Consider the following 26,854-nt stretch of genomic DNA (forward strand, 5'->3'; position numbering starts at 1 on the left):
TGGGGCCGGATGGTATGGGGTGGGATTATATGGCGTGCGATGGTATGGGGTGGGATTGTATGGCGTGGGATGGCATGGGGTGGGATGGTTTGGGACAGGATAGTTTGGGGCGGGATGGTATGGGGCAGGATGGTTTGGGGCAGCATGGCATGGGGTGGAATGGTATGGGGTGGGATGGTTTGGGGTGGGATTGTTTGTGGTGGGATGGTATGGGTCGGGATGGTATGGATGGGATGGTATGGGGTGGGATGGTATGGGGTGGGATGGTATATGGTGGGAAGTTATTGGGCCGGATGGTATGGGCTAAGATAATATGGGCGGGATGGTATGGGGCAGGATGGTTTGGGGCGGGATGGTATATAGTGGGATGGTATGGGGTGGGATGGTATATGGTGGGATGGTATGGGGTGGGATGGTATGGGGTGGGATGGTAGGGGGTAGGATGGTATGGGGTGGGATGGTATGGGGTGGGATTGTATGGGACGGGTTGGTATGGGGCAGGATGGTTTGGAGCGGGATGGTATATAGTGGGATGGTATGGGGTGGGATGGTATGGGGTGGGATGGTATGAGGCGGGATGGTATGGGGTGGGACGGTTTGGGGTGGGATGGTATGGGGTGGGACGGTTTGGGGTGGGATGGTATGGGGTGGGATGGTATGGGGTGGGACGGTTTGGGGTGGGATGGTATGGGGTGGGACGGTTTGGGGTGGGATGGTTTGGGGTGGGATGGTATATAGTGGGATGGTATGGGGTGGGACGGTTTGGGGTGGGATGGTATGGGGTGGGCTGGAATGGGGTGGGATGGTATGGGGTGGGCTGGAATGGGGTGGGATGGTATGGGGCGGGATGGTATGGGGCGGGTTGGTATGGGGCAGGATGGTTTGGTGCGGAATGGTTTATGGTGGGATCTTATGGGGCGGTATGGTATGGGGTAGGATGGTATGGTGCAGGATGGTATGGGGCAGGGATGTTATGGGGTGGGATGGTATGGGGTGGGATGGTTTGGGGCAGGATAGTCTGGGGCGGGATGATTTGGTGCGGGATGGTATGGGGTGGGATAGATTGGGGCGGGATGATTTGGTGCGGGATGGTATGGAGTGGGATAGTTTGGGGCGGGATGATTTGGTGCGGGATGGTATGGGGTGGGATAGTTTGGGGCGGGATGATTTGGTGTGGGATGGTATGGGGCAGGGATGTTATGAGGCGAGATGGTATGGGGCGGGATGGTTTGGGGTGGGATGGTATAGGGTAGGATGTTATGGGGCTGGATGGTATGGGCGGGAGGGTTTGGGGTGGGATGGTATGGGGTGGGATGGTATATGTTGGGATGGTATGGGGTGGGATGGTTTGGGGGGGGATGGTATGGAGTGGGATAGTTTGGGGCGGGATGGTCTGGAGTGGCATAGTTTGGGGCGGGATGATTTGTTGCGGGATGGTATGGGGTGGGATAGTTTTGGGCGGGATGATTGGGTGAGGGATGGTATGGGGCAGGGATGTTATGGGGCGAGATGGTATGGGGCGGGATGGTTTGGGGTGGGATGGTATAGGGTAGGATGTTATGGGGTGGGATGGTAAGGGCGGGAGGGTTTGGGGCGGGATGGTATGGGGTTGGATGGTATATGTTGGGATGGTATGGGGTGGGATGGTTTGGGGCGGGATGGTATGGAGTGGGATAGTTTGGGGCGGGATGGTTTGGGGCGGGATGGTATGCGGTAGGATGGTACGGGGTGGGATGGTATGGGGTGGGATGGTTTGGGGTTGGATGGTATATGTTGGGATGGTATGGGGTGGGATGGTTTGGGGCGGGATGGTATGGGGTTGGATGGTATATGTTGGGATGGTATGGGGTTGGATGGTATGGTGCGGGATGGTTTGGGACGGGATAGTTTGTTGCGGGATGGTTTGGTGCGGTATGGTTTGTGGCGGGATGGTATATAGTGGGATGGTATGGGGCACGATGGTATGGTGCGGGATGTTTTGGGGTGGGATTGTATGGGGCGGGATGGTATGGGGCGGGTTGGTATGGGGCAGGATGGTATATGTTGGGATGGTATGGGGTGGGATAGTTTGGTGCGGGATGGTTTGGGGCGGGATAGTTTGGGGCGGGATGGTGCAGGGTGGGATGGCATGGGGTTGGATGGTATATGTTGCCATGGTATGGGGTGGAATGGTAAGGGGCGGGAAGGTTTCGGGCGGGATGGTTTGGGGCGGGATGGTATGGGGCGGGATGTTATGGGCTGGGATGGTTTGGGGCGGTATGCTTTGGGGCGGGATGGTATGGGGTGGGATGGTATGGGGTGGGTTGGTATGGGGTGGGATGCTATGGGGCGGGATGGTATGGGGTGGGATGCTATGGGGCGGGATCGTATGGGGTGGGATGGTATGGGGTGGGATGGTATGGGGTGGGATGGTATGGGGTGGGATGGTATGGAGCGGGATGGTTTGCTGCGGGATGGTATATGGTGGGATGGTATGGGGTGGGATGGTATGGGGTGGGATGGTATGGGGTGGGATGGTATGGAGCGGGATGGTATATGGTGGGATGGTATGGGGTGGGATGGTATGGGGTGGGATGGTATGGAGCGGGATGGTTTGGTGCGGGATGGTATATGGTGGGATTGTATGGGGCGGGTTGGTATGGGGTGGGATGGTATGGAGCGGGATGGTTTGGTGCGGGATGGTATGGGGTGGGATGGTATGGGGTGGGATGGTATGGGGTGGGATGGTATGGAGCGGGATGGTTTGGTGCGGGATGGTATATGGTGGGATTGTATGGGGCGGGTTGGTATGGGGTGGGATGCTTTGGGGCGGGATGGTAAGGTGCGGGATGGTTTGGAGTGGCATTGTATGGGGAGGGATGGTATGGGGTGGGATGGTATGGGGTGGGATGGTATGGTGCGGGATGGTATGGTGCAAGATGGTTTGGAGCGGCATGGTATGAAGCGGGATGTTACGGGGTGGGATGGTATGGGGCTGGATGGTTTGGGGCGGGATGGTTTGGGGCGGGATGGTATGCGGTAGGATGGTACGGGGTGGGATGGTATGGGGTGGGATGGTACGGGGTGGGATGGTATATGTTGGGATGGTATGGGGTGGGATGGTATGGTGCAGGATGGTTTGGGATGGGATAGTTTGTTGCACGATGGTATATAGTGGGATGGTATGGGGTGGGATGGTATATAGTGGGATGGTATGGGGCAGGATGGTATGGGTCGGGATGGTTTGTGGTGGCATGGTATGGGGCACGATGGTTTGGGGCGGGATGGTATGGTGCGGGACGGTATGGAGTGGGATAGTTTGGGGTGGAATAGTTTGGTGCGGGATGGTTTGGGGCGGGATGGTTTGGTGCGGAATGGTTTGGGCCGGGATAGTTTGGGGCGTGATGGTATGGGGTGTGATGGTATGGGGTGGGATTTTATGGGGCTGGATGGTATGGGCGGGATGGTTTGGGGCAGGATAGTATGGGGCGGGATGGTATGGGCGGGATGGTTTGGGGCAGGATAGTATGGGGCAGCATGATTTGGTGCGGGATGGTATGGGGTGGGATGGTATGTTGCGGGATAGTTTGGGACAGGATAGTTTGGGGCGTGATGGTATGGGGCGGGATGGTATGGGGCGGGATTGTATAGGGCAGGATGGTTTGGAGCGGCATGGTATGGGGCGGGATGGTTTGTGGCGGGATTGTATAGGGTGGGATGGTTTGGTGCGGGATGGAATGGGGCAGGATGGTATGGGGTGGGATTGTATGGCGTGGGATGGTATGGGGTGGGATGGTATATGGTGGGATGGTATGGGACAGGATGGTATGGTGTGGGATGGTATGGGGCAGGATGGTTTGGGGCAGGATGGTTTTGTGCGGTATGTTATGGGGCAGGATGGTATGGGGTGGGATTGTATGGCGTGGGATGGCATGGGGTGGGATGGTTTGGGACAGGATAGTTTGGGGCGGGATGGTATGGGGCAGGATGGTTTGGGGCAGCATGGTATGGGGTGGAATGGTATGGGGTGGGATGGTTTGGGGCGGGATGGTTTGGGGCGTGATGGTATATAGAGGGATGGTATGGGTTGGGATGGTATATGGTGGGATGGTATGGGGTGGGATGGTATGAGGCGGGATGGTATGAGGCGGGATGGTATGAGGCGGGATGGTATGAGGCGGGATGGTATGGGGTGGGATGGTATGGGGTGTGATTGTATGGGGCGTGTTGGTATGGGGCGGGACGGTTTGGGGTGGGATGGTATGGGGTGGGCTGGAATGGGGTGGGATGGTATGGGGTGGGCTGGAATGGGGTGGGATGGTATGGGGCGGGATGGTATGGGGCGGGTTGGTATGGGGCAGGATGGTTTGGTGCGGAATGGTTTATGGTGGGATCTTATGGGGCGGTATGGTATGGGGTAGGATGGTATGGTGCAGGATGGTATGGGGCAGGGATGTTATGAGGTGGGATGGTATGGGGTGGGATGGTTTGGGGCAGGATAGTCTGGGGCGGGATGATTTGGTGCGGGATGGTATGGGGTGGGATAGATTGGGGCGGGATGATTTGGTGCGGGATGGTATGGAGTGGGATAGTTTGGGGCGGGATGATTTGGTGCGGGATGGTATGGGGTGGGATAGTTTGGGGCGGGATGATTTGGTGTGGGATGGTATGGGGCAGGGATGTTATGAGGCGAGATGGTATGGGGCGGGATGGTTTGGGGTGGGATGGTATAGGGTAGGATGTTATGGGGCTGGATGGTATGGGCGGGAGGGTTTGGGGTGGTATGGTATGGGGTGGGATGGTATATGTTGGGATGGTATGGGGTGGGTTGGTTTGGGGGGGGATGGTATGGAGTGGGATAGTTTGGGGCGGGATGGTCTGGAGTGGCATAGTTTGGGGCGGGATGATTTGTTGCGGGATGGTATGGGGTGGGATAGTTTTGGGCGGGATGATTGGGTGAGGGATGGTATGGGGCAGGGATGTTATGGGGCGAGATGGTATGGGGCGGGATGGTTTGGGGTGGGATGGTATAGGGTAGGATGTTATGGGGTGGGATGGTAAGGGCGGGAGGGTTTGGGGCGGGATGGTATGGGGTTGGATGGTATATGTTGGGATGGTATGGGGTGGGATGGTTTGGGGCGGGATGGTATGGAGTGGGATAGTTTGGGTCGGGATGGTATGGAGTGGGATAGTTTGGGGCGGGATGATTTGGTGCAGGATGGTATGGAGTGGGATAGTTTGGGGCGGGATGGTTTGGGGCGGGATGGTATGCGGTAGGATGGTACGGGGTGGGATGGTATGGGGTGGGATGGTTTGGGGTTGGATGGTATATGTTGGGATGGTATGGGGTGGGATGGTTTGGGGCGGGATGGTATGGGGTTGGATGGTATATGTTGGGATGGTATGGGGTTGGATGGTATGGTGCGGGATGGTTTGGGACGGGATAGTTTGTTGCGGGATGGTTTGGTGCGGTATGGTTTGTGGCGGGATGGTATATAGTGGGATGGTATGGGGCACGATGGTATGGTGCGGGATGTTTTGGGGTGGGATTGTATGGGGCGGGATGGTATGGGGCGGGTTGGTATGGGGCAGGATGGTATATGTTGGGATGGTATGGGGTGGGATAGTTTGGTGCGGGATGGTTTGGGGCGGGATAGTTTGGGGCGGGATGGTGCAGGGTGGGATGGCATGGGGTTGGATGGTATATGTTGCCATGGTATGGGGTGGAATGGTAAGGGGCGGGAAGGTTTCGGGCGGGATGGTTTGGGGCGGGATGGTATGGGGCGGGATGTTATGGGCTGGGATGGTTTGGGGCGGTATGCTTTGGGGCGGGATGGTATGGGGTGGGATGGTATGGGGTGGGTTGGTATGGGGTGGGATGCTATGGGGTGGGATGGTATGGGGTGGGATGCTATGGGGCGGGATCGTATGGGGTGGGATGGTATGGGGTGGGATGGTATGGGGTGGGATGGTATGGGGTGGGATGGTATGGAGCGGGATGGTTTGCTGCGGGATGGTATATGGTGGGATGGTATGGGGTGGGATGGTATGGGGTGGGATGGTATGGGGTGGGATGGTATGGAGCGGGATGGTTTGGTGCGGGATGGTATATGGTGGGATTGTATGGGGCGGGTTGGTATGGGGTGGGATGCTTTGGGGCGGGATGGTAAGGTGCGGGATGGTTTGGAGTGGCATTGTATGGGGAGGGATGGTATGGGGTGGGATGGTATGGGGTGGGATGGTATGGTGCGGGATGGTATGGTGCAAGATGGTTTGGAGCGGCATGGTATGAAGCGGGATGTTATGGGGTGGGATGGTATGGGGCTGGATGGTTTGGGGCGGGATGGTTTGGGGCGGGATGGTATGCGGTAGGATGGTACGGGGTGGGATGGTATGGGGTGGGATGGTACGGGGTGGGATGGTATATGTTGGGATGGTATGGGGTGGGATGGTATGGTGCGGGATGGTTTGGGATGGGATAGTTTGTTGCACGATGGTATATAGTGGGATGGTATGGGGCAGGATGGTATGGGTCGGGATGGTTTGTGGTGGCATGGTATGGGGCACGATGGTTTGGGGCGGGATGGTATGGTGCGGGACGGTATGGAGTGGGATAGTTTGGGGTGGGATAGTTTGGTGCGGGATGGTTTGGGGCGGGATGGTTTGGTGCGGAATGGTTTGGGCCGGGATAGTTTGGGGCGTGATGGTATGGGGTGTGATGGTATGGGGTGGGATTTTATGGGGCTGGATGGTATGGGCGGGATGGTTTGGGGCAGGATAGTATGGGGCAGCATGATTTGGTGCGGGATGGTATGGGGTGGGATGGTATGTTGCGGGATAGTTTGGGACAGGATAGTTTGGGGCGTGATGGTATGGGGCGTGATGGTATGGGGCGGGATGGTATGGGGCGGGATGGTATGGGGCGGGATTGTATAGGGCAGAATGGTTTGGAGCGCCATGGTATGGGGCGGGATGGTTTGTGGCGGGATTGTATAGGGTGGGATGGTTTGGTGCGGGATGGAATGGGGCAGGATGGTATGGGGTGGGATTGTATGGCGTGGGATGGTATGGGGTGGGATGGTATATGGTGGGATGGTATGGGACAGGATGGTATGGTGTGGGATGGTATGGGGCAGGATGGTTTGGGGCAGGATGGTTTTGTGCGGTATGTTATGGGGCAGGATGGTATGGGGTGGGATTGTATGGCGTGGGATGGTATGGGGTGGGATTGTATGGCGTGGGATGGTATGGGGTGGGATTGTATGGCGTGGGATGGTATGGGGTGGGATTGTATGGCGTGGGATGGCATGGGGTGGGATGGTTTGGGACAGGATAGTTTGGGGCGGGATGGTATGGGGCAGGATGGTTTGGGGCAGCATGGTATGGGGTGGAATGGTATGGGGTGGGATGGTTTGGGGCGGGATGGTTTGGGGCGTGATGGTATATAGAGGGATGGTATGGGTTGGGATGGTATATGGTGGGATGGTATGGGGTGGGATGGTATGAGGCGGGATGGTATGAGGCGGGATGGTATGAGGCGGGATGGTATGAGGCGGGATGGTATGGGGTGGGATGGTATGGGGTGTGATTGTATGGGGCGTGTTGGTATGGGGCGGGATGGTATGGGGTGGGATGGTATGGGGTGGGATGGTATGGGGCGTGTTGGTATGGGGTAGGATGGTATGGGGCGGGATGGTATGGGGTGGGATGGTATGGGGTGGGATGGTATGGGGCGGGATGGTATGGGTGGGATGGTATGGGGTGGGATGGTATGGAGCGGGTTGGTATGGGGTAGGATGGTATGTGGTGGGATGGTATGGGGTGGTATTGTATGGGGCGGGTTGGTATGGGGCAGGATGGTTTGGTGCGGGATGGTATATGGTGGGATGTTATGGGGCGGTATGGTATGGGGTAGGATGGTATGGTGCAGGATGGTATGGGGCAGGGATTTTATGGGGCGGGATGGTTTGGGGCGGGATGGTTTGGAGCGGCATGGTATGGGGCGGGATGTTATGGGGTGGGATGGTATGGGGCGGGATGGTATGGGGTGGGATGGTATGGGGTGGGATGGTATGGGGTGGGATAGTTTTGGGCGGGATGATTTGGTGCGGGATGGTATGGGGCAGGGATGTTATGGGGCGAGATGGTATGGGGCGGGATGGTTTGGGGTGGGATGGTATATGTTGGGATGGTATGGGGTGGGATGGTTTGGGGCGGGATGGTATGGAGTGGGATAGTCTGGGGCGGGATGGTATGGAGTGGGATAGTTTGGGGCGGGATGATTTGGTGCAGGATGGTATGGAGTGGCATAGTTTGGGACGGGATGGTTTGGGGCGGGATGGTATGCGGTAGGATGGTACGGGGTGGGATGGTAGGGGTGGGATGGTTTGGGGTTGGATGGTATATTTTGGGATGGTATGCGGTAGGATGGTACAGGGTGGGATGGTAGGGGTGGGATAGTTTGGTGCGGGATGGTTTGGGGCGGGATAGTTTGGGGTGGGATGGTATGGGGCGGGATGGTTTCGAGCGGGATGGTTTGTGGCGGGATGGTGTATAGTGGGATGGTATGGGGTGGGATGGTATGGGTCGGGATGGTTTGTGGTGGCATGGTATGGGGCACGATGGTTTGTGGCGGGATGGTATGGTGCGGGATGGTATGGAGTGGGATTGTTTGGGGTGGGATAGTTTGGTGCGGGATGGTTTGGGCCTGATGGTTTGGGGCAGGATGGTATGGGGTGGGATAATTTGGGGCGGGATGGTTTGGGGCAGGATGGTATGCGGTAGGGTGGTACAGGGTGGGATGGTACGGGGTGGGATGGTATGTGGTGGGATGCTATGGGGTTGGATGGTATATTTTGGGATGGTATGAGGTGGGATGGTTTGGGGCGGTTTGGTATGGGGTTGGATGGTATATGTTGGGATGGTATGGGGTTGGATGGTATGGGGTGGGATGGTATGGGGTGGGATGGTTTGTGGCGGGATGGTATATAGTGGGATGGTATGGGGTGGGATGGTATGGGTCGGGATGGTTTGTGGTGGCATGGTATGGGGCACGATGGTATGGTGCGGGATGTTTTCGGGTGGGATTGTATGGGGCGGGATGGTATGGGGCGGGATGGTATGGGGCAGGATGGTATGGGGCAGGATGGTATATGTTATGATGGTATAGGGTGGGATAGTTTGGTGCGGGATGGTTTGGGGGGGGATAGTTTGGGGCGGGATGATACATAATGGGATGGTATGGGGCGGGATGATATATAATGGGATGGTATGGGGCAGAATGGTATGGGGTGGGATGGTTTGGGGTGGGATGGTATATGTTGGGATGGTATGCGGTAGGATGGTACGGGGTGGGATGGTAGGGGTGGGATAGTTTGGTGCGGGATGGTTTGGGGCGGGATAGTTTGGGGTGGGATGGTATGGGGCGGGATGGTTTCGAGCGGGATGGTTTGTGGCGGGATGGTATATAGTGGGATGGTATGGGGCGGGATGGTATGGGTCGGGATGGTTTGTGGTGGCATGGTATGGGGCACGATGGTTTGGGGCGGGATGGTATGGTGCGGGATGGTATGGAGTGGGATAGTTTGGCGTGGGATAGTTTGGTGCGGGATGGTTTGGGGCGGGATGGTTTGGGGCGGGATGGTATGGGGTGGGATAGTTTGGGGCGGGATGGTTTGGGGCAGGATGGTATGCGGTAGGGTGGTACGGGGTGGGATGGTACGGGGTGGGATGGTATGTGGTGGGATGCTATGGGGTTGGATGGTATATTTTGGGATGGTATGAGGTGGGATGGTTTGGGGCGGGATGGTATGGGGTTGGATGGTATATGTTGGGATGGTATGGGGTTGGACGTTATGGGGTGGGATGGTATGGGGTGGGATGGTTTGTGGCGGGATGGTATATAGTGGGATGGTATGGGGCGGGATGCTATGGGTCGGGATGGTTTCTGGTGGCATGGTATGGGGCACGATGGTATGGTGCGGGATGTTTTGGGGTGGGATTGTATGGGGCGGGATGGTATGGGGCGGGATGGTATGGGGCAGGATGGTATGGGGCAGGATGGTATATGTTATGATGGTATGGGGTGGGATAGTTTGGTGCGGGATGGTTTGGGGCGGGATAGTTTGGGGCGGGATGATACATAATGGGATGGTATGGGGCGGGATGATATATAAAGGGATGGTATGGGGCAGAATGGTATGGGGTGGGATGGTTTGGGGTGGGATGGTATGGGGTGGGATGGTTTGTGGTGGGATGGTTTTGTGCGGGATGTTATTGGGCCGGATGGTATGGGGTGGGATGGGATGGCGTGGGATGGTATGGTGCGGGATTTTTTAGGACGGGATGGTTTGTGGTGGGATGGTATGGGGCGGGATGGTATGTGGCAGCATGGTATGGGGCAGGATGGTATGGGGCGGGATGGTTCGGGGCGGGATGGTATGGGGTTGGATGGTATATGTTGGGATGGTATGGGGTGGGATGGTATATGGTGGGATGGTATGGGATGGGATGGTATATGGTGGGATGGTATGGTGCGGGATGGTTTGTGACGGGATTGTTTGGGACAGGATGGTTTTGTGCGGGATGTTATGGGGCCGGATGGTATGGGGTGGGATGGTATGGCGTGGGATGGTTTAGGATGGGATGGTACGGGGTTGGATGGTATAGGGTGGGATGGTTTGGGGCGTGATGGTATGGGGTGGGATGGTATTGGGTGGGATGGTTTGGGGAAGGATGGTTTTGTGCAGGTTCGTTTGGAGAGGGATGGTATGGGGTGGGATGGTATATGGTGGGATGGTATGCGGCAGGATGGCATATGGTGGGATAGTATAGGGCGGGATGGTATATGGTGGGATTGTATGGGGCGGGATGGTATGGGGCGGGATGGTATGGGGCGGGATGGTATGGGGCAGGATGGTATGGAGCGGGATGGTTTGGTGCGGGATGGTATATGGTGGGATTGTATGGGGCGGGATGGTATGGGGCGGCATGGTATGGGGCGGGATGATATGGGACGGCATGGTATGGGGCGGGATGATATGGGACGGGATGGTATGGGGCGGGATGGTTTGGGGCGGGATGGTATGGAGCGGCAGGAATGGGGTGGGATGGTTTGGGGCGGGATGCTATGGGGCGGGATGGTATGGAGTGGGATAGTTTGGGGCGGGATGGTTTGGGGCAGGATGGTTCGGGACGGGATGGTATGGGGTGGGATGGTACGGGGTTGGATAGTTTTGTGCGGGATGGTATGGGGCGGGATGGTTTGGGGCGGGATGGTTTGGGGCAGGATGTTTCGGGACAGGATGGTATGGGGTTGGATGGTATAGGTTGGGATGGTATTGGGCAGGATAGTATGGGGTAGGATGGGATCGGGTGGGATGGTATGGTGTGGGATGGTATGCGACAGGATGGCATATGGTGGGATAGTATAGGGCGGGATGGTATATGGTGGGATGGTATATGGTGGGATGGTATGGGGCGGGATGGTATGGGGCGGGATGTTATGGGGTGGGATGGTATATGGTGGGATGGTATGGGGCGGGATGGTATGGGGCGGGATGTTATGGGGCGGGATGGTATGGGGTAGGATGGTATGGGGCGGGATGGTATATGGCGGGATGGTATGGGACGGGATGGTGTGGTGTGGGACGGTATGGTGCGGGATGGTTTAGGACGGGATAGTTTGGAGCGGCATGATATGGGGCGGGATGGTTTGGGGCGGGATGATATGGGGCGGGATGGTTTGGGGCGTGATGGTATATAGTGGGATGGTATGGGGTGGGATGGTATATGGTGGGATGGTATGGGGTGGGATGGTATGAGGCGGGATGGTATGGGGCGGGATGGTATGGGGTGGGATGGTAAGGGGTGGGATTGTATGGGGCGTGTTGGTATGGGGTAGGATGGTATGTGGTTGGATGGTATGGGGTGGGATTGTATGGAGCGGGTTGGTATGGGGTGGGATGGTAAGGGGTGGGATTGTATGGGGCGTGTTGGTATGGGGTAGGATGGTATGTGGTTGGATGGTATGGGGTGGGATGGTATGGGGTGGGACGGTTTGGGGTGGAATGGTATGGGGCGGGATGGTTTGGGGCGGTATGCTTTGGGGCGGGATGGTATGGGGTGGGATGGTATGGGGTGGGATGGTATGGGGGGGATGGTATGGGGCGGGTTGGTATGGGGCAGGATGGTTTGGTGCGGGATGGTATATGGTGGGATGTTATGGGGCGGTATGGTATGGGGTAGGATGGTATGGTGCAGGATGGTATGGGGCAGGGATTTTATGGGGCGGGATGGTTTGGGGCGGGATGGTTTGCAGCGGCATGGTATGGGGCGGGATGTTATGGGGTGGGATAGTATGGGGTGGGATGGTTTGGGGCGGGATAGTCTGGGGCGAGATGATTTGGTGCAGGATGGTATGGGGTGGGATAGTTTGGGGCGGGATGATTTGGTGCGGGATGGTATGGAGTGGGATAGTTTGGGGCGGGATGATTTGGTGGGGGATGGTATGGGGTGGGATAGTTTTGGGCGGGATGATTTGGTGCGGGGTGGTATGGGGCAGGGATGTTATGGGGCGAGATGGTATGGGGCGGGATGGTTTGGGGTGGGATGGTATAGGGTAGGATGTTATGGGGCTGGATGGTAAGGGCGGGAGGGTTTGGGGCGGGATGGTATGGAGTTGGATGGTTTGGGGCGGGATGGTATGGAGTGGGATAGTTTGGGGCGGGATGGTATGGAGTGGGATAGTTTGGGGTGGGATGATTTGGTGCAGGATGGTATGGAGTGGCATAGTTTGGGGCGGGATGGTTTGGGGCGGGATGGTATGCGGTAGGATGGTATGGGGTGGGATGGTAGGGGTGGGATGGTTTGGGGTTGGATGGTATATGTTGGGATGGTATGGGGTGGGATAGTTTGGTGCGGGATGGTTTGGAGCGGCATGGTATGAAGCGCGATGTTATGGGGTGGGATGGTATGGGACGGGATGGTATGGGGCTGGATGATATGGGACGGGATGGTATGGGGCGGGATGATATGGGACGGGATGGTATGAAGCGGGATGTTATGGGGTGGGATGGTATGGGGCGGGATGATATGGGACGGGATGGTATGGGGCGGGATGATATGGGACGGGATGGTATGGGGCGGGATGATATGGGACGGGATGGTATGGGGCGGGATGGTTTGTGGCGGGATGGTATGGAGCGGCATGGAATGGGGCGGGATGGTTTGGGGCGGGATGCTATGGGGCGGGATGGTATGGAGTGGGATAGTTTGGGGCGGGATGGTTTGGGGCAGGATGGTTCGGGACGGGATGGTATGGGGCGGGATGGTATATGGCGGGATGGTATGGGACGGGATGGTGTGGTGTGGGACGGTATGGTGCGGGATGGTTTAGGACGGGATAGTTTGGAGCGGCATGATATGGGGCGGGATGGTTTGGGGCGGGATGGTATGGGGCGGGATGATATGGGACGGGATGGTTTGGGGCAGGATGGTATGGGGCGGGATGATATGGGACGGGATGGTTTGGGGCGGGATGGTTTGGGGCGGGATGTTATGGGGCGGCATGGTTTGGGGCGGGATGGTATGGGGCGGGATGGTATGGGGCGGCATGGTATGGGGCGGCATGATATGGGACGGGATGGTTTGGGGCAGGATGGTATGGGGCGGGATGATATGGGACGGGATAGTTTGGGGTGGGATGGTTTGTGGCGGGATGGTTTGGGGCGGGATGGTATGGGGCGGGATGATATATAATGGGATGGTGTGGGGCAGGGTGGTATGGGGTGCGATGGAATGGGGCGGGATGGTTTGGTGCGGGATGGTATGGAGTGGGATAGTTTGTGGCGGGATGGTTTGGGGCGGGATGGTATGTGGTGGGATGGCATGGGGTTGGATGGTATATGTTGCGATGGTATGGTGTGGGATGGTATGGTGTGGGATGGTTTGGGATGGAATAGTTTGTTGCGGGATGGTATGGGGCCGGATGGTATGGGGTGGGATTGTATGGCGTGGGATGGTATGGGGTGGGATGGTATGGGGTGGGATAGTTTGGGGTGGGATGGTATGGGGTGGGATGGTTTGTGGTGGGATGGTTTTGTGCGGGATGTTATGGGGCCGGATGGTATGGGGTGGGATGGTATGGCGTGGGATGGTATGGTGCGGGATGGTTTAGGACAGGATGGTTTGTGGTGGGATGGTATGGGGCGGGATGGTATGGGGCGGCATGGTATGGGGCGGGATGATATGGGACGGGATGGTTTGGGGCGGGATGGTATGGGGCGGGATGATATGGGACGGGATAGTTTGGGGTGGGATGGTTTGGTGTGGGATGGTTTGGGGCGGGATGATACATAATGGGATGGTATGGGGCGGGATGGTATGGGGTGGGATGGTATGGGGCGGGATGATATATAATGGGATGGTATGGGGCAGGATGGTATGGGGTGCGATGGAATGGGGCGGGATGGTTTGGTGCGGGATGGTATGGAGTGGGATAGTTTGTGGCGGGATGGTTTGGGGCGGGATGGTATGTGGTGGGATGGCATGGGGTTGGATGGTATATGTTGCGATGGTATGGTGTGGGATGGTATGGTGCGGGATGGTTTGGGATGGAATAGTTTGTTGCGGGATGGTATGGGGCAGGATGGTTCGGGACGGGATGGTATGGGGCAGGATGGTTCGGGACGGGATATTATGGGGTGTGATGGTACGGGGTTAGATGGTTTTGTGCGGGATGGTTTGGGGCGGGATGGTTTGGGGCGGGATGGTATGGGGTTGGATGGTATAGGTTGGGATGGTATTGGGCAGGATGGTATGTGGTAGGATGGGGTCGGGTGGGATGGTATGGGGTGGGATGGTATGGGGTGGGATGGTATGCGGCAGGATGGTATATGGTGGGATAGTATAGGGCGGGATGGTATGGGGTGGTATGGTATATGGTGGGATGGTATGGGACAGGATGGTATGGTGTGGGATGGTTTGGGGCAGTATGGTTTGGGGCAGGATGGTTTTGTGCGGGCTGTTATGGGGCCGGTTGTTATGGGGTGGGATTGTATGGCGTGGGATGGTATGGGGTGGGATGGTATGGGGTGGGATAGTTTGGGGTGGGATGGTATGGGGTGGGATGGTTTGTGGTGGGATGGTTTTGTGCGGGATGTTATGGGGCCGGATGGTATGGTGTGGGATGGTATGGCGTGGGATGGTATGGTGCGGGATGGTTTAGGACAGGATGGTTTGTGGTGGGATGGTATGGGGCGGGATGGTATGTGGCAGCATGGTATGGGGCAGGATGGTATGGGGCGGGATGGTTCGGGGCGGGATTGTATGGGGAAGGATGGTATATGTTGGGATGGTACGGGGTTGGATAGTTTTGTGCGGGATGGTATGGGGCGGGATGGTTTGGGGCGGGATGGTTTGGGGCAGGATGTTTCGGGACAGGATGGTATGGGGTTGGATGGTATAGGTTGGGATGGTATTGGGCAGGATGGCATGGGGTAGGATGGGATCGGGTGGGATGGTATGGTGTGGGATGGTATGCGACAGGATGGCATATGGTGGGATAGTATAGGGCGGGATGGTATATGGGGGGATGGTATATGGTGGGATGGTATGGGGCGGGATGGTATGGGGCGGGATGTTATGGGGCGGGATGGTATGGGGTAGGATGGTATGGGGCGGGATGGTATATGGTGGGATGGTATGGGACGGGATGGTGTGGTATGGGACGGGATGGTGCGGGATGGTTTAGGACGGGATAGTTTGGAGCGGCATGATATGGGGCGGGATGGTATGGGGCGGGATGATATGGGGCGGGATGTTTTGGGGCGGGATGGTATGGGGCGGGATGATATGGGACGGGATGGTTTGGGGCAGGATGGTATGGGGCAGGATGATATGGGACGGGATGGTTTGGGGTGGGATGGTATGGGGCGGGATGTTATGGGGCGGCATGGTTTGGGGCGGGATTTTATGGGGCGGGATGGTATGGGGCGGCATGGTATGGGGCGGCATGATATGCGACGGGATGGTTTGGGGCAGGATGGTATGGGGGGGATGATATGGGACGGGATAGTTTGTGGTGGGATGGTTTGGGGCGGGATGGTTTGGGGCGGGATGATATATAATGGGATGGTATGGGGCGGGATTGTATGGGGTGCGATGGAATGGGGCGGGATGGTTTGGTGCGGGAAGGTATGGAGTGGGATAGTTTGTGGCGGGATGGTTTGGGGCGGGATGGTATATGGTGTGATGGCATGGGGTTGGATGGTATATGTTGCGATGGTATGGTGTGGGATGGTATGGTGCGGGATGGTTTGGGATGGAATAGTTTGTTGCGAGATGGTATGGGGCGGGATGGTTTGGGACGGAATAGTTTGTTGCGGGATGGTATGGGGCAGGATGGTTCGGGACGGGATGGTATGGGGCAGGATGGTTCGGGACGGGATATTATTGGGTGGGATGGTACGGGGTTAGATGGTTTTGTGCGGGATGGTTTGGGGCGGGATGGTTTGGGGCGGGATGGTATGGGGTTGGATGGTATAGGTTGGGATGGTATTGGGCAGGATGGTATGGGGTAGGATGTGGTCGGGTGGGATGGTATGGGGTGAGATGGTATGGGGTGGGATGGTATGCGGCAGGATGGTATATGGTGGGATAGTATAGGGCGGGATGGTATGGGGTGGTATGGTATATGGTGGGATGGTATGGGACAGGATGGTATGGTGTGGGATGGTTTGGGGTAGGATGGTTTGGGGCAGGATGGTTTTGTGCGGGCTGTTATGGGGCCGGATGGTATGGGGTGGGATTGTATGGCGTGGGATGGTATGGGGTGGGATGGTATGGGGTGGGATAGTTTGGGGTGGGATGGTATGGGGTGGGATGGTTTGTGGTGGGATGGTTTTGTGCGGGATGTTATGGGGCCGGATGGTATGGGGTGGGATGGTATGGCGTGGGATGGTATGGTGCGGGATGGTTTAGGACAGGATGGTTTGTGGTGGGATGGTATGGGGCGGGATGGTATGTGGCAGCATGGTATGGGGCAGGATGGTATGGGGCGGGATGGTTCGTGGCGGGATTGTATGGGGAAGGATGGTATATGTTGGGATGGTATGAGGTGGGATAGTTTGGTGCGGGATGGTTTGGGGCGGGATAGTTTAGGGCGGGATGGTATGGGGTTGGATGGTATATGTTGGGATGGTATGGGGTGGGATGGTACATGGTGGGATGGTATGGGATGGGATGGTATATGGTGGGATGGTATGGGGTGGGATGGTATGGGGTGGGATGCTATGGGGCGGGATGGTATGGGGTGGGATGATATGTGGCGGGATGGTATGGGGTGGGATGGTATGGGGTGGGATGGTATGGGGTGGGATGGTATATGTTGGGATGGTATGGGGTGGGATGGTATGGTGCGGGATGGTTTGGGATGGGATAGTTTGTTGCGGGATGGTATATAGTGGGATGGTATGGGGTGGGATGGTATGGGTCGGGATGGTTTGTGGTGGCATGGTATGCGGCACGATGTTTTGGGGCGGGATGGTATGGTGCGGGACGGTATGGAGTGGGATAGTTTGGGGTGGGATAGTTTGGTGCGGGATGGTTTGGGGTGGGCTGGTTTGGTGCGGGATGGTTTGGGGTGGGATAGTTTGGGGCGGGATGGTATGGGGCGGGATGGTATGGGGTGGGATGGTATGGGGCGGGATGGTATGGGGTGGGATGGTATGGGGTGGGATGGTATGGGGGGGATGGTATGGGGTGGACTGGTATGGGGTGGGATGGTTTGGGGCGGGATGATACATAATGGGATGGTATGGGGCGGGATGGTATGGGGTTAGATGGTATGGGGTGGGATGATAGATAATGGGATGGTATGGGGCAGGATGGTATGGGGTGCGATGGAATGGGGCGGGATGGTTTGGTGCGGGATGGTTTGGGGCGGGATAGTTTGGGGCGGGATGGTATGGGGTTGGATGGTATATGTTGGGATTGTATGGAGTGGGATGGTACATGGTGGGATGGTATGGGATGGGATGGTATATGGTGGGATGGTATGGTGCGGGATGGTTTGGGACGGGATGGTTTGGGGCAGGATGGTTTTGTGCGGGATGTTATGGGGCCGGATGGTATGGGGTGGGATGGTATGGCGTGGGATGGTTTAGGACGGGATAGTTTGTTGCGGGATGGTATGTGGCAGCGTGGTATGGGGCAGGATGGTATGGGGCGGGATGGTTCGGGTCGGGATGGTTCGGGGTTGGATGGTATAGGGTGGGATGGTTTGGGGCGGGATGGTATGTGGTGGGATGGTATGGTGTGGGATGGTTTGGAGCGGCATGGTATGGGGCGGGATGATATGGAGCCGGATGGTATGAGGCGGGATGGTATGGGGCGGCATGGTATGGGGCGGATTGGTATGGGGCGGCATGGTATGGGGCGGGATGATATGGGACGGGATGTTATGGGGCGGGATGATATGGGACGGGATGGTATGGGGCGGGATGGAATGGGGCGGGATGCTATGGGGCGGGATGGTATGGAGTGGGATAGTTTGGGGCGGGATGGTTTGGGGCAGGATGGTTCGGGACGGGATGGTATGGGGTGGGATGATACGGGGTTGGATGGTTTTGTGCGGGATGGTATGGGGCGGGATGGTTTGGGGCGGGATGGTTTGGGGCAGGATGTTTCGGGACAGGATGGTATGGTGTTGGATGGTATAGGTTGGGATGGTATTGGGCAGGATGGTATGGGGTAGGATGGGATCGGGTGGGATGGTATGCGACAGGGTGGCATATGGTGGGATAGTATAGGGCGGGATGGTATATGGTGGGATGGTATATGGTGGGATGGTATGGGGCGGGATGGTATGGGGCGGGATGTTATGGGGCAGGATGGTATGGGGCGGGATGGTATGGGGCGGGATGTTATGGGGCAGGATGGTATGGGGCGGGATGGTATGGGGTAGGATGCTATGGGGCGGGATGGTATATGGTGGGATGGTATGGGACGGGATGGTGTGGTGTGGGACGGTATGGTGCGGGATGGTTTAGGACGGGATAGTTTGGAGCGGCATGATATGGGGCGGGATGGTATGGGGCGGGATGATATGGGGCGGGATGTTTTGGGGCGGGATGGTATGGGGCGGGATGATATGGGACGGGATGGTTTGGGGCGGGATGGTATGGGGCGGAATGTTATGGGGCGGCATGGTTTGGGGCGGGATGGTATGGGGCAGGATGGTATGGGGCGGCATGGTATGGGGCGGCATGATATGGGACGGGATGGTTTGGGGCTGGATGGTATGGGGCGGGATGATATGGGACGGGATAGTTTGGGGTGGGATGGTTTGGGGCGGGATGGTTTGGGGCGGGATGATACATAATGGGATGGTATGGGGCAGGATGGTATGGGGTGGGATGGTATGGGGCGGGATGATATATAATGGGATGGTATGGGGCAGGATGGTATGGGGTGCGATGGAATGCGGCGGGATGGTTTTGTGCGGGATGGTATGGTGTGGGATAGTTTGTGGCGAGATGTTTTGGGGCGGGATGGTATGTGGTGTGATGGCATGGGGTTGGATGGTATATGTTGCGATGGTATGGTGTGGGATGGTATGGTGCGGGATGGTTTGGGATGGAATAGTTTGTTGCGGGATGGTTTGGGGCGGGATGGTTTGGGACGGAATAGTTTGTTGCGGGATGGTATGGGGCAGGATGGTTCGGGACGGGATGGTATGGGGCAGGATGGTTCGGCACGGGATATTATGGGGTGGGATGGTACGGGGTTAGATGGTTTTGTGCGGGATGGTTTGGGGCGTGATGGTATGGGGTTGGATGGTATAGGTTGGGATGGTATTGGGCAGGATGGTATGGGGTAGGATGGGGTCGGGTGGGATGGTATGGGGTGGGATGGTATGGGGTGGTATGGTATATGGTGGGATGGTATGGGACAGGATGGTATGGTGTGGGATGGTTTGGGGCAGGATGGTTTTGTACGGGCTGTTATGGGGCCGGATGGTATGGGGTGGGATTGTATGGCGTGGGATGGTATGGGGTGGGATGGTATGGGGTGGGATAGTTTGGGATGGTATGGGGTGGGATGGTTTGTGGTGGGATGGTTTTGTGCGGGATGTTATGGGGCCGGATGGTATGGGGTGGGATGGTATGGTGTGGGATGGTTTGTGGTGGGATGGTTTTGTGCGGGATGTTATGGGGCGGGATGGTATGGGGTGGGATGGTATGGTGTGGGATGGTATGGTGCGGGATTGTTTAGGACGGGATGGTTTGTGGTGGGATGGTATGGGGCGGGATGGTATGGGGCTGCACGGTATGGGGCGGGATGATATGGGACGGGATGGTTTGGGGCAGGATGGTATGGGGCGGGATGATATGGGACGGGATAGTTTTGGGGTGGGATGGTTTGGGGTGGGATGGTTTGGGGCGGGATGATACATAATGGGATGGTATGGGGCGGGATGGTATGGGGTGGGATGGTATGGGGTGGAATGATATATAATGGGATGGTATGGGGCAGGATGGTATGGGGTGCGATGGAATGGGGCGGGATGGTTTGGTGCGGGATGGTATGGAGTGGGATAGTTTGTGGCGGGATGGTTTGGGGCGGGATGGTATGTGGTGGGATGGCATGGGGTTTAATGGTATATGTTGCGATGGTATGGTGTGGGATGGTATGGTGCGGGATGGTTTGGGACGGAATAGTTTGTTTCGGGATGGTATGGGGCAGGATGGTTCGGGACGGGATGGTATGGGGCAGGATGGTTCGGGACGGGATATTATGGGGTGGGATGGTACGGGGTTAGATGGTTTTGTGCGGGATGGTTTGGGGCGGGATGCTTTGGGGCGGGATGGTATGGGGTTGGATGGTATAGGTTGGGATGGTATTGGGCAGGATGGTATGGGGTAGGATGGGGTCGGGTGGGATGGTATGGGGTGGGATGGTATGGGGTGGGATGGTATGCGGCAGGATGGTATATGGTGGGATAGTATAGGGCGGGATGGTATGGGGTGGTATGGTATATGGTGGGATGGTATGGGACAGGATGGTATGGTGTGGGATGGTTTGGGGCAGGATGGTTTGGGGCAGGATGGTTTTGTGCGGGCTGTTATGGGGCCGGATGGTATGGGGTGGGATTGTATGGCGTGGGATGGTATGGGGTGGGATGGTATGGGGTGGGATAGTTTGGGGTGGGATGGTATGGGGTGGGATGGTTTGTGGTGGGATGGTTTTGTGCGGGATGTTATGGGGCCGGATGGTATGGTGTGGGATGGTATGGCGTGGGATGGTATGGTGCGGGATGGTTTAGGACAGGATGGTTTGTGGTGGGATGGTATGGGGCGGGATGGTATGTGGCAGCATGGTATGGGGCAGGATGGTATGGGGCGGGATGGTTCCGGGCGGGATTGTATGGGGAAGGATGGTATATGTTGGGATGGTATGGGGTGGGATAGTTTGGTGCGGGATGGTTTGGGGCGGGATAGTTTGGGGCGGGATGGTATGGGGTTGGATAATATATGTTGGGATGGTATGGGGTTGGATGGTACATGGTGGGATGGTATGGGATGGGATGGTATATGGTGGGATGGTATGGTGCGGGATGGTTTGGGACGGGATGATTTGGGGCAGGATGGTTTTGTGCGGGATGTTATGGGGCCGGATGGTATGGGGTGGGATGGTATGGCGTGGGATGGTTTAGGACGGGATAGTTTGTTGCGGGATGGTATGTGGCAGCTTGGTATGGGGCAGGATGGTATGGGTGGGATGGTATGGGGTGGGATGGTATGGGGTTGGATGGTATAGGGTGGGATGGTATGGGACGGGATGGTATGGGGTGGGATGGTATGGGGTTGGATGGAATAGGGTGGGATGGTATGGGACGGGATGGTATGGGGTGGGATGGTATGGTGTTGGATGGTATAGGGTGGGATGGTATGGGGCGGGATGGTATGGGGCGGGATGTTTTGGGGCAGGATGGTATGGGGCGGGATGGTATGGGGCGGGATGGTATGGGGCGGGATGGTATGGGGCGGGATGGTATGTGTCGGCATGTTATGGGCTGGGATGGTATATAGTGGGATGGTATGGGGCGGGATGGTATGGGGCTGGATGGTATGTGTCGGCATGTTTTGGGCCGGGATGGTATATAGTGGGATGGTTTGGGGTGGGATGGTATGGGGTGGGATGGTACGGGGTGGGATGGTTTGGGGCGGGATGGTTTGGGGCGGGATGGTTTGGGGCGGGATGCTATGGGGTGGGATGGTACGGGGTGGGATGGTTTGGGGCGGGATGGTATGGGGTGGGATGGTACGGGGTGGGATGGTTTGGGGCGGGATGGTTTGGGGCGGGATGGTTTGGGGCGGGATGGTATGGGGTGGGATGGTATATAGTGGGATGGTATGGTGCGGGATGGTATGGACGCGGGATGGTTTGTGGCGGCATGGTGTGGGACGGGATGGTATGGGGTGGATTGGTATAGGACGGGATGGTATATAGTGGGATGGTATGGGGCGGGATGGTATGGGGCGGGATGGTATGGGGCTGGATGTTTCGGGACAGGATGGTATGGTGTTGGATGGTATAGGTTGGGATGGTATTGGGCAGGATGGTATGGGGTAGGATGGGATCGGGTGGGATGGTATGCGACAGGGTGGCATATGGTGGGATAGTATAGGGCGGGATGGTATATGGTGGGATGGTATATGGTGGGATGGTATATGGTGGGATGGTATGGGGCGGGATGTTATGGGGCGGGATGTTATGGGGCGGGATGGTATGGGGTAGGATGGTATGGGGCGGGATGGTATATGGTGGGATGGTATGGGACGGGATGGTGTGGTGTGGGACGGTATGGTGCGGGATGGTTTAGGACGGGATAGTTTGGAGCGGCATGATATGGGGTGGGATGGTTTGGGGCGGGATGGTATGGGGCGGGATGATATGGGACGGGATGGTTTGGGGCAGGATGGTATGGGGCGGAATGTTATGGGGCGGCATGGTTTGGGGCGGGATGATATGGGACGGGATGGTTTGGGGCAGGATGGTATGGGGCGGGATGATATGGGACGGGATGGTTTGGGGCAGGATGGTATGGGGCGGAATGTTATGGGGCGGCATGGTTTGGGGTGGGATGGTATGGGGCAGGATGGTATGGGGCGGCATGGTATGGGGCGGCATGATATGGGACGGGATGGTTTGGGGCAGGATGGTATGGGGCGGGATGATATGGGACGGGATAGTTTGGGGTGGGATGGTTTGGGGCGGGATGGTTTGGGGCGGGATGATACATAATGGGATGGTATGGGGCAGGATGGTATGGGGTGGGATGGTATGGGGCGGGATGATATATAATGGGATGGTATGGGGCAGGATGGTATGGGGTGCGATGGAATGCGGCGGGATGGTTTTGTGCGGGATGGTATGGTGTGGGATAGTTTGTGGCGGGATGTTTTGGGGCGGGATGGTATGTGGTGTGATGGCATGGGGTTGGATGGTATATGTTGCGATGGTATGGTGTGGGATGGTATGGTGCGGGATGGTTTGGGATGGAATAGTTTGTTGCGGGATGGTTTGGGGCGGGATGGTTTGGGACGGAATAGTTTGTTGCGGGATGGTATGGGGCAGGATGGTTCGGGACGGGATGGTATGGGGCAGGATGGTTCGGCACGGGATATTATGGGGTGGGATGGTACGGGGTTAGATGGTTTTGTGCGGGATGGTTTGGGGCGGGATGGTATGGGGTTGGATGGTATAGGTTGGGATGGTATTGGGCAGGATGGTATGGGGTAGGATGGGGTCGGGTGGGATGGTATGGGGTGGGATGGTATGGGGTGGTATGGTATATGGTGGGATGGTATGGGACAGGATGGTATGGTGTGGGATGGTTTGGGGCAGGATGGTTTTGTACGGGCTGTTATGGGGCCGGATGGTATGGGGTGGGATTGTATGGCGTGGGATGGTATGGGGTGGGATGGTATGGGGTGGGATAGTTTGGGATGGTATGGGGTGGGATGGTTTGTGGTGGGATGGTTTTGTGCGGGATGTTATGGGGCCGGATGGTATGGGGTGGGATGGTATGGTGTGGGATGGTATGGTGCGGGATTGTTTAGGACGGGATGGTTTGTGGTGGGATGGTATGGGGCGGGATGGTATGGGGCTGCACGGTATGGGGCGGGATGATATGGGACGGGATGGTTTGGGGCAGGATGGTATGGGGCGGGATGATATGGGACGGGATAGTTTGGGGTGGGATGGTTTGGGGTGGGATGGTTTGGGGTGGGATGATACATAATGGGATGGTATGGGGCGGGATGGTATGGGGTGGGATGGTATGGGGTGGAATGATATATAATGGGATGGTATGGGGCAGGATGGTATGGGGTGCGATGGAATGGGGCGGGATGGTTTGGTGCGGGATGGTATGGAGTGGGATAGTTTGTGGCGGGATGGTTTGGGGCGGGATGGTATGTGGTGGGATGGCATGGGGTTTAATGGTATATGTTGCGATGGTATGGTGTGGGATGGTATGGTGCGGGATGGTTTGGGACGGAATAGTTTGTTGCGGGATGGTATGGGGCAGGATGGTTCGGGACGGGATGGTATGGGGCAGGATGGTTCGGGACGGGATATTATGGGGTGGGATGGTACGGGGTTAGATGGTTTTGTGCGGGATGGTTTGGGGCGGGATGCTTTGGGGCGGGATGGTATGGGGTTGGATGGTATAGGTTGGGATGGTATTGGGCAGGATGGTATGGGGTAGGATGGGGTCGGGTGGGATGGTATGGGGTGGGATGGTATGGGGTGGGATGGTATGCGGCAGGATGGTATATGGTGGGATAGTATAGGGCGGGATGGTATGGGGTGGTATGGTATATGGTGGGATGGTATGGGACAGGATGGTATGGTGTGGGATGGTTTGGGGCAGGATGGTTTGGGGCAGGATGGTTTTGTGCGGGCTGTTATGGGGCCGGATGGTATGGGGTGGGATTGTATGGCGTGGGATGGTATGGGGTGGGATGGTATGGGGTGGGATAGTTTGGGGTGGGATGGTATGGGGTGGGATGGTTTGTGGTGGGATGGTTTTGTGCGGGATGTTATGGGGCCGGATGGTATGGTGTGGGATGGTATGGCGTGGGATGGTATGGTGCGGGATGGTTTAGGACAGGATGGTTTGTGGTGGGATGGTATGGGGCGGGATGGTATGTGGCAGCATGGTATGGGGCAGGATGGTATGGGGCGGGATGGTTCCGGGCGGGATTGTATGGGGAAGGATGGTATATGTTGGGATGGTATGGGGTGGGATAGTTTGGTGCGGGATGGTTTGGGGCGGGATAGTTTGGGGCGGGATGGTATGGGGTTGGATGATATATGTTGGGATGGTATGGGGTTGGATGGTACATGGTGGGATGGTATGGGATGGGATGGTATATGGTGGGATGGTATGGTGCGGGATGGTTTGGGACGGGATGATTTGGGGCAGGATGGTTTTGTGCGGGATGTTATGGGGCCGGATGGTATGGGGTGGGATGGTATGGCGTGGGATGGTTTAGGACGGGATAGTTTGTTGCGGGATGGTATGTGGCAGCTTGGTATGGGGCAGGATGGTATGGGTGGGATGGTATGGGGTGGGATGGTATGGGGTTGGATGGTATAGGGTGGGATGGTATGGGACGGGATGGTATGGGGTGGGATGGTATGGGGTTGGATGGAATAGGGTGGGATGGTATGGGACGGGATGGTATGGGGTGGGATGGTATGGTGTTGGATGGTATAGGGTGGGATGGTATGGGGCGGGATGGTATGGGGCGGGATGTTTTGGGGCAGGATGGTATGGGGCGGGATGGTATGGGGCGGGATGGTATGGGGCGGGATGGTATGGGGCGGGATGGTATGTGTCGGCATGTTATGGGCTGGGATGGTATATAGTGGGATGGTATGGGGCGGGATGGTATGGGGCGGGATGGTATGTGTCGGCATGTTTTGGGCCGGGATGGTATATAGTGGGATGGTTTGGGGTGGGATGGTATGGGGTGGGATGGTACGGGGTGGGATGGTTTGGGGCGGGATGGTTTGGGGCGGGATGGTTTGGGGCGGGATGCTATGGGGTGGGATGGTACGGGGTGGGATGGTTTGGGGCGGGATGGTATGGGGTGGGATGGTACGGGGTGGGATGGTTTGGGGCGGGATGGTTTGGGGCGGGATGGTTTGGGGCGGGATGGTATGGGGTGGGATGGTATATAGTGGGATGGTATGGTGCGGGATGGTATGGACGCGGGATGGTTTGTGGCGGCATGGTGTGGGACGGGATGGTATGGGGTGGATTGGTATAGGACGGGATGGTATATAGTGGGATGGTATGGGGCGGGATGGTATGGGGCGGGATGGTATGGGGCTGGATGATATGGGACGGGATGGTTTGGGGGGGGATGGTATGGGTCGGCATGGTATATATTGGGATGGTATGGGGTGGGATGGTATGGGCGGGATGGTATATATTGGGATGGTATGGGGGGGGATGGTTTGTGGCGGCATGGTATGGGGTGGGATGTTATGGGGCGGGATAGTTTGGGGTGGGATGGTACGGTGCGGGATGGTTTGGGACAGGATAGTTTGGGGCAGGATGGTATGGGGCGTAATTGTATGGGGCGGAATGGTATGGGGTGGGATTGTATGGCGTGGGATGGTATGGGGTGGGATGGTATGGGGTGGGATGGTTTGGGGTGGGATGGTATGGGGTGGGATGGTTTGTGGTGGGATGGTTTTGTGCGGGCTGTTATGGGGCCGGATGGTATGGGGTTGGGATGGTATGGCGTGGGATGGTATGGTGCGGGATGGTTTAGGACGGGATGGTTTGTGGTGG

The sequence above is a fragment of the Carcharodon carcharias genome, chromosome 20 (assembly GCF_017639515.1).
Source record: "Carcharodon carcharias isolate sCarCar2 chromosome 20, sCarCar2.pri, whole genome shotgun sequence".
In the NCBI taxonomy this organism is placed as follows: Eukaryota; Metazoa; Chordata; class Chondrichthyes; order Lamniformes; family Lamnidae; genus Carcharodon; species Carcharodon carcharias.